Source organism: Mustela lutreola, chromosome 7 (genome assembly GCF_030435805.1).
Source record: "Mustela lutreola isolate mMusLut2 chromosome 7, mMusLut2.pri, whole genome shotgun sequence".
Classification (NCBI taxonomy): domain Eukaryota; kingdom Metazoa; phylum Chordata; class Mammalia; order Carnivora; family Mustelidae; genus Mustela; species Mustela lutreola.
Genome location: NC_081296.1, coordinates 93683723 through 93695984, shown reverse-complemented (window position 1 = coordinate 93695984; position 12262 = coordinate 93683723). Strand labels below are relative to the sequence as shown.

Below are 12262 nucleotides of genomic sequence, written 5' to 3'. Positions count from 1 at the left end.
GGGAGAGAGAGAATCTTAAGCAGACGACATGCCCAGCACAAAGCCCAGTGGGAGACTTGATCTCATGAGCCTGAGACCATCATCCAAGCTCAAATCAAGAGCTGGACATTTAACTGAATGAGCCACGCATGTGCCTGTGGCCAAAACATTTTTCCTCTTAAGTTCACATTTATTTTATCTTTCTGTAATTTTGTAAACAAACAATTCTTTCTGGGAAAAAAAATGTATTATTAATAAACAAGGCTGATGGTCACCCTACGGGACACCACCTCAGCTGCCAGGGGTGTTTACAGCTAGCATCCATTCTTTCTGATCCAATCTGCCAATGACTGGGTCATATCAGTAATTAAATATTTTTCACATAAAATCTACCTGTGCTTTTAAAACCTGTTGTTTTTTAGGGTTCTCAAAGACTAAAGGCTGCAAATAAACTCACCCCAAAATTGAAAATACGTATCTAACTATATTCATATATATTGTACAAAGTATCTGTGGGTTTTTTAAAGATTTATTTATTTATTTTAGAGAGAAAGATAGAGAAAGAGTGCACAAGGGCTGGGGGAGGAGGAGCAAAGGGAAAGGGAGAGAGAGAGAATCCCAAGCAGACTTCCTGCTGAGCACAGAACCCAACAAGGGGCTCAATCTTATGACCCTGAGATCATGACCTGAGTGGAAATCAAGAGTCAGATGCTTAACTGACTAAGCCTCCCAGGAGTCCCCAAAGTACCTGTGGCTTCTGCTAACAGTCATGATGTTATGCACTCGACTCATCACTGTCATCTCCAAAACTTCTATAATCCCTCAAAGTCAGAATTGCTCAAAAATAGGAAGATTCTGCATCTCTGATATAACTACACCTCATGATTCCAAGTCCCATCCAGGATCCATAGATGTAATTTTCCCATGTCTTTTAGAAGAGATCTTCTCACTATTTATACCTACAGGATTACAGTACTGGCCTGGTCACTGTCAATTTGCAGAAAACAAAAATTATTTTCAAAAGAAAGTTTAAGAAAAAGAGATTTGGGTGCTTATAAAATCACTGGTAGAGCTAGAAGAACAGGCTCCAAGTTGGCCTTTGGGGAATGGATCCCATAAAAACACTTCAGAACTAATCTGCCAAGGGAATCACTTCTTTTGCCACAATCAGCAAATAAGGCAATCAGGAAACTGCCACTAAAAATTTTGACTTTAGGAACACATATATTTTTATGCATTTTCATGTAAGAATATCTTGCATTTTCTTCATTTAACTTGACTCTGAAAGCAGCAGAAAGGAGAGAGTTTTGCACTGGAAGATCTGTTGCACCTTTCTATCTTATAGGATACATAAAACACACTGTCTTGGTTCTGCTCCAAGTCCTACCTCTCAACACCTACAAAGCTGGTGACTGGACACAAGAACTCCACTGTGGAAAAACCCAGGGTCTCCACCCGTTTTCTAGAAGAAACAAGGGAAAGGGAAAAAAGTAGAAATGTGGTCTCTCGTTTCATGCAAGGGCATTTCATTGGCCAGATCTAATCACATCTGGACCCTTATCAGAGGAGTCCAGGACAGAAAATTTTTAGCTTTCTAGTATAGTTTTACCAAGCCGAAAAGCATATTAGAAGAGCATTTTTCAAATTCTATGTTGCAAATTACTTGTGGATGATAAATCAGTTTATTTAATAGCTGTGAAGTCAATTTAATTTTAATGAAATGGAATAGATAGAATATACCCTATATAGTAAAGAAGGATTGTTTTGCAATGCCTTTTACTTCAGGGTGTGTGTGTGTGTGTGTGTGTGTGTGCGTGTGTGTGTGTGTGTGTGTGTATCGGGTTATAATGTAAAAATGATCGTATGGTCCGTAGGTCTAAGACCAAAAAAGTTTGATATTCACTGCACTACAAGGAAGGCAGAACAAATTTTTTGAACACTAATCACAATATTCAACATAAACTCTATGAGGATGAATTAATATCTAAACTAATTGTGTTAATTTTCTATGGCTACTCTAACAAATTACCACAAATGCAATGGCTTAAAACAAATTCATTATGTTGTAGTTCTGTAGTTAAGAAGTCCAGAAGGGGTTTCACTGGGCTAAAATCAAATGTTAACATGGCTGCATCCGTTTCTGGAGGCTCTACGGGGGATCCCATTTCCTCCCCTTTTCCAGTTTCTAGGGCTGCCCACATTTCTTAGCTCATGGGCCTCTTCTTCCATCTTCAAAGCCAGCAACGCCAGGCCAGCTTTATCACGGTGCCCCGTCTCTGGTTGTCTTCTGCCTCCATCATCACATTTTAGGGACCCCTGCGATTACATTAGGTCCCCCTAGCTAATCCACGGAAACCTTCCTACTTTAAGGGCAGACAATGAGCAACCTTAATTCCATCTTCAACCTAAATTCCCCTTTGCCATGTAGCCAAACATATTCGCAGGTACCAGGGATTATGACATAGACAACTTGAGGGGGAGGGAACATTATTGCTTGTACCACAGTAACCCACTAAATTAAGGAACATGAGAATGACTATGTATCCTATAAGATAGAAAGGTGCAACAGATCTTCCAGTGCAAAACTCTCTCCTTTCTGCTGCTTTCAGAGTCAAGTTAGATGAAGAAAATGCAAGATATTCTTACATGACAATGCATAAAAATATATCTATAATTTCATTAGTCATTTAGGATGTCTTCTGTCTGTTCCTTACTATGCGTAATATGGAAAATAGCTAGTTACCTTTGGTCCCTCCCCCACTTCTCCTCAGCATTAAATTTGAAATATCATTTTACTTCACCTTAAAACCAACAAGTCTTTTAGCAAGATGACACTATACTTTATATATGTACCCTGTTCCTCTCCCACCATTTTCTAGCGTTTGTGCCATATCAACATTATCAGAGCATCACTGTCCTATGATATTGTTTCCCTTAATGTCATCACTTAGTCTCAGTTATATAGTAAATGTATATTGGATACTCACAGACCAATACGGAGTCTGTACTCCCCAATCCCTTCAGTTGTCTGAGATTTCTCAGGAACGATGTTGGAAACAATAACTGCTGAGTTCTTACTCATTCATAAGAGTATCTACAGCATTCATGCTTGACAGTTCATTTGGCAGAATATAAAACTCTTGGCTTACACATTTCTTTCCTTGAGTATAGTAAATGTTACTATTTTGCCATAAACTGTTGCTGCAAAAAACAAGCGAAAAAAACCTATTGTTTTAATTATGGCTTTCCCCCCCACACCCAACAAGTGACCTCAACATCTTGTCTAAAAACTCAAAAAGTTTTGTTCTTATTCTTATTAGTCCAGTAGTTTTAAATTAGTGTATGTCTCAGTGTTAGCTATTCTGGGACAATTTTCCCATAAACATAGTGTTATTTTGAGACTCCTTTAATTTCAAGAAACTATTCTTGAAATGTAATTTTTAGTATTTTTGTCACTTTTTTTTTTTGCTTTGTTTTGGGGGAACTTACATATACTGCATTTATTGTCAACATTAAATAGATCTGTAACTTTCTCTGAAGTCTTTTTATTTTTGTTTTCCAAATGTTTATTCTTTTTCATCATCTATTCGCTATTATCTGTAACTTCTTCAAATGCACTCTTTAATTCTAGAATGACATTTTTCTTTTTTTTTTTCTAATTAGTTTTTTCATTTGGTCAATTTCCTTTTCAAATCTTTCTTTTATCTAATGCTTTTGTCTCTGAGTTTTCTATTTCTAATTTATGCTGTTCTTTTATAGTCTTAAAAATATTTTAATTTCTTTCAGATTGTTTTCAAAAGAGTAATTTTTTTTACATGATTGCCCATAAAAATGTGGCTCTGCTTAGTACTCCCTTTTTCTTATAATGAATCTGCACAAGATGTGACTAAAGTCGTTTGCTGCTGCTCATGTTCAGGTGAGACAGATTTGCCTGTCCTTTTAGATGTCCCCAAGTGCCGAATCAGGGAGTATTAGGGTGACTTCCTTATTTTAGAGCTTCCTTTTATGTCGTTATTAAGAAATACTAACAAATATGGTTTCATGGCGATTCACAAACCTGTACCCCTGGGGCCAATAATACATTATATGTTTATTTAAAAAATTAAAAAATTTAAAAAAAAAACAAATATGGTTTCATACTGGCCTCTTCTTTGTCTCTTTCCCCCACTTCATCTGGACTCTCTTCCTTCTCCTAGAACTCTGGTCCTGCTCCATTTGCTTTCCATTCTCAGTAGTGTGTTCTCAGGCAAAGTCTTTTTCCAGAAAGAACACATTGGTCTGTTAATTTTAAGTTTGTAGGACCCAGAACTCTCTAGCACTGTCTAGACATCTCACAGCTCTCTCTCCCTCATAGGAGCCATGGCACTTGCAAAACCCCCCTCCCGATATTTGCTATCATCAGAGGAACCTGTTGAGCTTCCCGCACTAAAACAGGAACATGCTCCTTTCTGACCTCTCTGGCTCTCTCTTTGCCTGACCCCGCTGTCTCCCACAGAGTTGCTTACATAGCATAGTTCGTGTTGCTATTATTGGTTTGCTCTTTGTATTTAGGAGTTCATGGAGTAGCTCATTCTTCATTTTTTTAGAAGTTTCCATATTTTTTGTTGTTGGTAGTGGTAACATTTTATAATCTACCTTTTTTTTTTTTTTTTTTTTTTTTTTTTTTGCCAGTTTCTGAGGGGAAATTTAGAGAGATTCAAAAGCTATGTCATCACTATCTTGTCTTCTCTCTTGTTATTTAAATTGCACATGAAGGACTCAAAAATTCCCTTTTCCTTCACTGGTATCTTTTATAAGACCTCAGGTTCCACATATCAAAACATATCTCAGAACCACAATGAGATACATTCTTCCACCACTATGTTGACTATTATTGTTTTTAAAAAGAAAGAAACAAAGACAAAGTGTTGATATCTGAGATCTATAATGAACCCTTCAAACTCAACACACACAAAACAGATAATCATGTCAAAAAATGCGCAGAAGACATGAACAGACACTTCTCCAATAAAGACATACAAATGGCTAACAGACAATTGAAAAAATGTTTATCATCATTAGCCATCAGGGATATTCAAATCAAAACCACATTGACATACCATCTTATACCAGTTAGAATGGCCAAAATTAACAAGACAGGAAACAACAAGCATTGGAGAGGATGTGGAGAAAGGGGAACCTTCTTACACTGTTGGTAGGAATGCAAGTTGGTGCAGCCACTTTGGAAAACCATGTGGAGCTTCCTTAAGAAATTAAATATAGAGCTACCCTATGGCCCTGCAATTATACTACTGGGTATTTACCCCAAAGACAGAGATGTAGTGAAAAGAAGGGCCACCTGTACCCCAATGTTCATAGCAGCAATGGCCACGGTCACCAAACTGTGGAAAGAACCAAGATGCCCTTCAACAGACAAATGGATAAGGAAGATGTGGTCCATATACACAATGGAGTATTATGCCTCCATCAGAAAGGATGAATCCCCAACTTTTGTAACAACATGGGCAGGACTGGAAGAGATTGTGCTGAGTGAAATAAGCCAAGCAGAGAGAGTCAATTATCATATGGTTTTGCTTATTTGTGGAGCATATAAGGAATAACATGGAGGACATGGGGAGATGGAGAGGAGAGGTGAGTTGGGGGAAATTGGAGGGGGAGACAAACCATGAGAGACTGTGGACTCTGAGAAATAAACAGAGGGTTTTGGAGGGGATGGGGTGGGAGGTTGGGTGAGCCTGATGGTGGGTATTGTGGAGGGCACATATTGCATGGAGCACTGGGTGTGGTGCATAAACAATGAATTCTGGAACACTGAAAAGAAATTTTAAAAATAAATAAAAATTTTAAAAAAGAAAGAAAGAAAAACAGAAAATAATAAGAATTGGCAAAGATGTGGAGAAATTAGAATCCTGGGGCATTACCGGAGGGAAAGTAAAATGCTGTAGCAACTATGGAAAATGGTATGGCAGTTACTCAAAAAATTGAAAAAAGAATTACCATGTGATCCATAAATTTCACTTCTGAGGATTGAAAGCATCTTGTAAGATACTTGTAAACCCATGTTCATAGCCGTATTAGTCACAATAGCCTAAAAGTCAAAGCAAGCGAAGTGTCCTTAATGAATAGACAAAACATGGTATATACATACAGTGGAAGAATATTCAGCCTTAAAAAGGAAGGAACTTCTAACCCGTGCTACAACACAGAGGAACCTTAAGAACATTATGCTACATGTAATAAACCAGTCCCCAAAAGACAAATATTGTTTAATGCCATGTATATGAGATACCTGCCTTGAGTTGTCAAATTCATAGAGAAAGTAGAATGGTTATTGACAGGGGTTGGAGGAGGAAGGAATGAGGGGTCATTTCATGGGAATAGGGTTTTAGTTTTGCAAGATGAAAACAGGTTTGCAGATTGGTTGTACAACAATGTGAATGTACTTACACCAGTACTTACTACTATACTTTACAGTTAGATTAAGATGGCACATTTTATGTTCTATGTATTTTACAATTTTTAAAAAATCATTTGTTTAATTTTTTAATATTCCAGATCTGGTATGTCCTCCCCTCTCTCAGTGAGATGCACGTACATCTACCTAGTGGCTCAAGGCAAGGAGGGGTCTAGGAGTCATTCTCAACCCGCCCACTTTACACCCAACCCATCATCCTATCCTGTTATTCCAGATAGCTCGGTGAATCTACTCACTTCTCTTCATGCCCAGTGCTTTATCTTCCGTCTCCAGCCTGTATTGTCTTCCTCCCACCAATGTATGTAATAGTCCAATCATCATACTTCTGCCAGAGTGTTCTAAAACAGAGAATGTGTACTTCCTGGAAGTCCAAACTCCTTAAAGAGGCTTACGGATAGGGACACATAATCTCATCACTGGTCATCTCACCATTCCATCCATCCCTTACTTTCATTATGGCCCAGTCATAGCACAGACCTTGAGGCTGGACTAGGCTCCAGTGAATCAGGCGCTCTTGGTTTTGAGAGATGTTCATATAGCCCAAGGCCATTGCTCTTCTGCCCTCTTATGCTACTCAGCCATAATCTTCATTAAATGGTTTTTGATTTGTGCTGCAAAGTCTTCAGCCATGATTCTCCAAGCCTAGCAAGTACATTAATATCAAGAAAGAAGCTATAATGGAGTTTTAACAATATAATTCCTCCAGGAAAAAAAAAAAAAACAGAACGTATTTCAGTCCCTGAAATGTTCATCTTTTTATAAAATGCAGAAATGAAAAGATAATTTGATCTTCCAGACATTCCAATCACAATTTCCATAATCTGTTCTCTTGTGCTCTCTATTGGTCTTACTTCCTCTTCATGTATTAGTAATAAATAGTAATAATAATAATTCCCTCCCTCATGTTCAACTCCACATTACTCTAAGAAGTTTTCTTTTGCAACTTCATCTTATTTCCTTAGGTCTTAATATTTTTTCCTCTCTTATCGTCTTCCATTAATCTCTAAGTCCTCTCCTTAATGCAGCTCCTCAAGGTTAATGTGCTTCACCAAGCAAAGGAATTGGGCTTGTCGGTCTTTCTTGTCCTCTTGTTCTTGGTTGAGGTGTTATACTTTGTTTTTTGAGAAAAGAAATAAAGACAAAAAAAACCATTCCAAATAAATTAGGGAACTTCTTACAATTGCTGAGCAAACAGAAGCTCCTAAAGTCAATGATAAAGTCCCAAACTCAGTGGATTTACATATAGTTTTCTTTGTTCCAAATAGCACTCTCATGGGAACCGACAGTTTCTATTCAAATCTTTAATGTTTCTTTCCCTAATCCCCATTCTTAGAAACTCCAACCAAGCTCGAAACTTCAACCCTAAATTTCATCCTGCCAATTCACAACACTTCATCACTGGGCCTGACATTGCACCCAAGATCCAGTATTTCCAACCACAGTTAAGATGTTTCTATATGCGGTTCCTGTCATTTCCAAAATCACAGAATTTCTAAATTGTATTCCTCCCCATCTAACACCCCTACTTTTTGTTTATAAAGTTACCAAATACCCAAGTTCAAGTTATCCTACTAAACACCTACGATTTTTCTCTATGATATGTGCTAGGAACAGAGAAAATGGAGTATAATCCTCACCCTGAACACGTTCTCAGTCCAGCCAGGAAGAGTGACAACCTGGAGGTGGGGCCCAGAGTCTGGAAATGGTCACACAGAAGGATTCCCTCCCTTAATCCCTGATAGTCAACTTTTTACCAAGTGTTACTCTATTATAATCTAATGTTTGTAAAATTCATCACTGACATCAGTCTTTTTTCCAAATTGAAATCTTGAAGGTGTATTTCCCATATTCTTCAGTAGTGAATCTGAACCGAGTACAACCTATGCTGCTTTGGTTTTGCGTCAGCTTCACTTCTCCTCTCCACAGGGCTACCAGGTCATCACCTCCTGTCTTGGGTACTCCAGCATACTCCTTTCAAATTGCTTCCCCTTCTTCCAAACCATCCAGGGCATCAGACTATACTTCCTACAGTCCTACATTTCCAAAGCTATTCCCTGATTCAGGAACCTTCTGTGGGCTTGTTCCGGTCACAGCAGGGAGTCTTCAAGGCCAACCAAGGCCCCACCCTGGCTTGCGGATTGATTTCCAACTAGTCTCCAAAACCCTACTCAGGAGTGACAGCCAAGGCTCATTTCCAAATGCGCACCTTTAATGAGCACCCCTACCCTGCCAACAAATCTCCTCAAATTCTGCCTGGATTTTAAGGACAAGCCCAGGTTCTACTACTTTTCTGACAACTGTGACCAAACCTAACTGTTCTTTCTCTGATTGCACCCAGAGCTCTACTCCAGATTCCCCAAATCACCCAAGGCTCTGGTTAGAAATGGTTTTGTCTCCTGTATTGTAAAGATAAAAAAAAGCCTAACAGCAATCCTTTGTCTTTTTCGTCATATAAACTCTTTTAGCAAATTTTGGGTTTCTAAATCGGGTAAAAAGGAAGGAGAAATGGCCCAGTCTTAAAAGGACAAACATTTTTTAACTTGAGGTATTTGCAATGATATTAGGCACCTCCCAGGTTACAAATGGAATGGAGAACACACTGCCTGACCATACCAGCCCCCAGAAAAAAGATTACAGTAATAATTTTAGTCTTCCCTTCCCATGAAAGGACCTCCTGATAAAACAAAAAGTGTTCAGAGCTAAAGATCTGTATTCTGGTGCCAGTTCTAATAGGAGTCCAACATCAGAAGTTACTTCACACTGTGCCTCACTTTGTTTGCCTGAAAAATAATGAAATTGAAAGAGAGGATTCTCTGAGGTTCCTCCTCATTCTCACATTTTTATGTACATGGCACAGTATACATGCTGATTAATTAACCAGTGATCAATAAAAAAGTCCTAAGTTGTTACTTCTTCTTGGGATAATTTTATTTTAGCAGACCTGACACTTTGAGCAAAATAAATGACTCTATAATATTTTCTCTGGCTCTTCTGGAGAAAGAATTTGGGAGAGGAAAAAAGAATGCATGCTGAACCCAATAGCCAGTTTCTTCTTCATAAAGCTGACATGTCTGCCCATGATGATTACCAATTGTTATTATCAATAGCATGACTATCAGGTAATGTAAGTCACATACATAGTCCTATAAGAGCAATAATTCAAACATTTTCATTTCAAAGCATCCATTGGTCCAACTATAACTCAAAGTTGTTTCTGGTCCAACAAATGACACTATTGGTTGAGTAAAGATGTTTTTGTGATTCTTCTTCAAAAACTGTTTGAGAGCTTCCTGCCGTAGTCATGGAGGTTGTAAGAACTCACTAATTACTGGCCCAAGGACCAGGAGGTCAAAAACATTTTTTTAAAAAATCTGACTAAAAATGTCACAGCAATTTTGCTTTCTCTAGATAGCAGAAAAGGCCAATGGAAGCAGGTGTTTGAACTCTGAATAACAAGCTTCCAGAGAAGCAGTAACCCAAGGACTGAGTAATGCCTCCTAAAAAAATGAAAGACTCAATGACCCACAGGGGAGAACATCCCAGCCTGAAGGTAAAGGGCAAGATGTTACATATTTTACTGGAGTGGCAGGTACAGCTACTACAGAGAAAAGCCATCTTGTTGAATCAGATCTTTCTTTATCATCCCTTATGTTACAGGGGTGAGATCATGAGCATAAAACAAAGGAAATTGTGAGAGAATATTTTCAATCAAGAAGCACTCAGTGAAGCATGTAATTAAGTGGAAAACTGTCAGTGATTGCTTATTGTATCTGCACAGGACAGGACATTGGTTTAATGGCTTTATATAAATGGGAAAAGACAACTTGGTAATTGACTTAGTACAACAGTAGACAATGTAGAAAAGATACTTCTGGAGACAATAAGGTATTGAGTACAATCTCAGGGGTGCTAAACGTTTAGGAATACTGAACACTGAAAAATGTATAGAATTGATCAGATACTATTCTTTAACCAATATGTATTTTAAAACCTCAATGATTTTCCAGAGTTTATAAAATTGGCTGACCTGATCATAAACAACTAAGTTCCTCTCTTCCATTGGCACCAACAAGCCATTTTTTTTTCTTCATTCTAGAAGAGTTTGAATAAAACTTCTCTGAACAGTCTTGCAAACCAGATGTAATGTATTAAAGGAGAACAGGAAATTGGGAAAGACCGTAAACCTCAGGCAAGTGCTTGTATTCATTCTTTCTTCATAAACCATATAAATGCCTCTTTGCCCTAGAAATTAAACCACTGTAACATCAAAAGACAGCGTAAAACTTTTAAGAAGGTCAGAAATTCCGTTGCCTCTACATCTACCTATAAATAGGTCATTGACTACATATTGGAAATATTTCAAAATGTAAACGAGCTTGTTGTGGTATGAGGAATTGAAAGCTATGGCTGCTCTATAATGTCCAAACTAAAGAGAAGGGGGAAAAAATGAGGTGACATCAAAACTCAGATCCTGAAAGTAATGATATCATGATGAGGTCATGCTAAAACTTCCCATTCCGACCTAAGAAGCAATAACCAAGTAGTAAAGAAGAATTTGGGAGAAAGAGTAGTGACAGACGAGAGTGACAGGTATGAGAGCTATGGAGCACGGGATCCCTGTCCTATCTCCCTCCCCCTTCTTCAAGACTTCAATTCCTTGTTCTTTTGCCCTATGCCCAAAATTAACTGCTGTTAGTTGCATTGAGAATAGACTCTTAGAATACAGACTGCTAGTGAAGGGAAGATGATTGGGAGGGCCTACTGCTTCACAATATGAATCCATTGTGTAGTAAACAAAAGTAGAGAACTAACCAACCAAACAAAAACAGAAAACATCACGTAATAGGAAATAACTGTTAAGTTACTCTTCACCCCTTAATTTCACCACCTCAGTTTTTCCTGTACTTTTATTTTTTATTGAGTATAATTGACACACAGTGTTATATTAGTTTCAGCTGTACAACATAGTGATTCAACTTCTGTACGCCATGCTGCGCTCACCAGAAGTGCACCTACCATCTGTCACCATAAAACCCCATTACAGTATCATTGACTGTATTCCCTCTACTGTGCCTTTTATTCCCATGACTTATTCATTCTGTAACTAGAGCTTCTCTTGTATCTCCACAGTGGGATGAAGGGAATTGGTATTCATTTGACAAATGTTTATTATTATTAGAAATACCTTGGCTATTACAGAGATGAAACCTGGACTCCCCTAAAAGGATTTGTACTTTAATTCTAAAAATTCAGACTCTCCTTCCTAAGAAACTATGTCTTCTGGCTTCCACATCACCCTCTTATTCTTCACTCACTTGTCTAAGCACATCATTTTTGTATCCATTCTAGTGCTTCTCCACTAGCTTTTTCAAACTTCTTATATTACAGGCTATCCTTGTAAGGGGGATATGCCTTCTTCAAAAATTTCAACTACCATGGGGTTTTTGCAGTTTACTTACCAATCTAGTATACCAGAACCCAAGTATTTATTAAATTCCATTTCCTTATTTCCACTGCATTCTGGACCATCTCTTCTTGATAATCCCAAGTCATCTCCCCCTCAAAATGTCTGAAAAGAAACTATATTCCTGTTTCCTGTATTCTTTTCCCTTTTTCTACTCTCTTAGTTTTATTTCTTCCATGGCAAACCCCAAGACAAGAATTCCAGCGCAAATAGTTTGCTTGGAAGGTGATCCGGAAGAGACTGTTCAAGAATTAGAGTAGTGAGGGACGCCTGGGTGGCTCAGTTGGTTGAGCAGCTGCCTTTGGCTCAGGTCATGATCCGAGGGTCCTGGGATCGAGTCCCAC

The 12262-nt window shown here is 38.2% G+C and overlaps 1 long non-coding RNA gene across 1 annotated transcript in view; it reads right to left on the bottom strand.

The window, feature by feature from the left end:
• The window catches only part of LOC131836492 (uncharacterized), a 43154-nt gene extending 39989 nt beyond the window's left edge, over positions 1-3165 (bottom strand). Inside the window, exon 1 of the long non-coding RNA XR_009355641.1 lies at positions 2967-3165. This is a non-coding gene — a long non-coding RNA (uncharacterized LOC131836492). The remainder of the gene's footprint in view (positions 1-2966) is intronic.
• Between the last annotated feature and the right edge of the window lie 9097 nt (positions 3166-12262).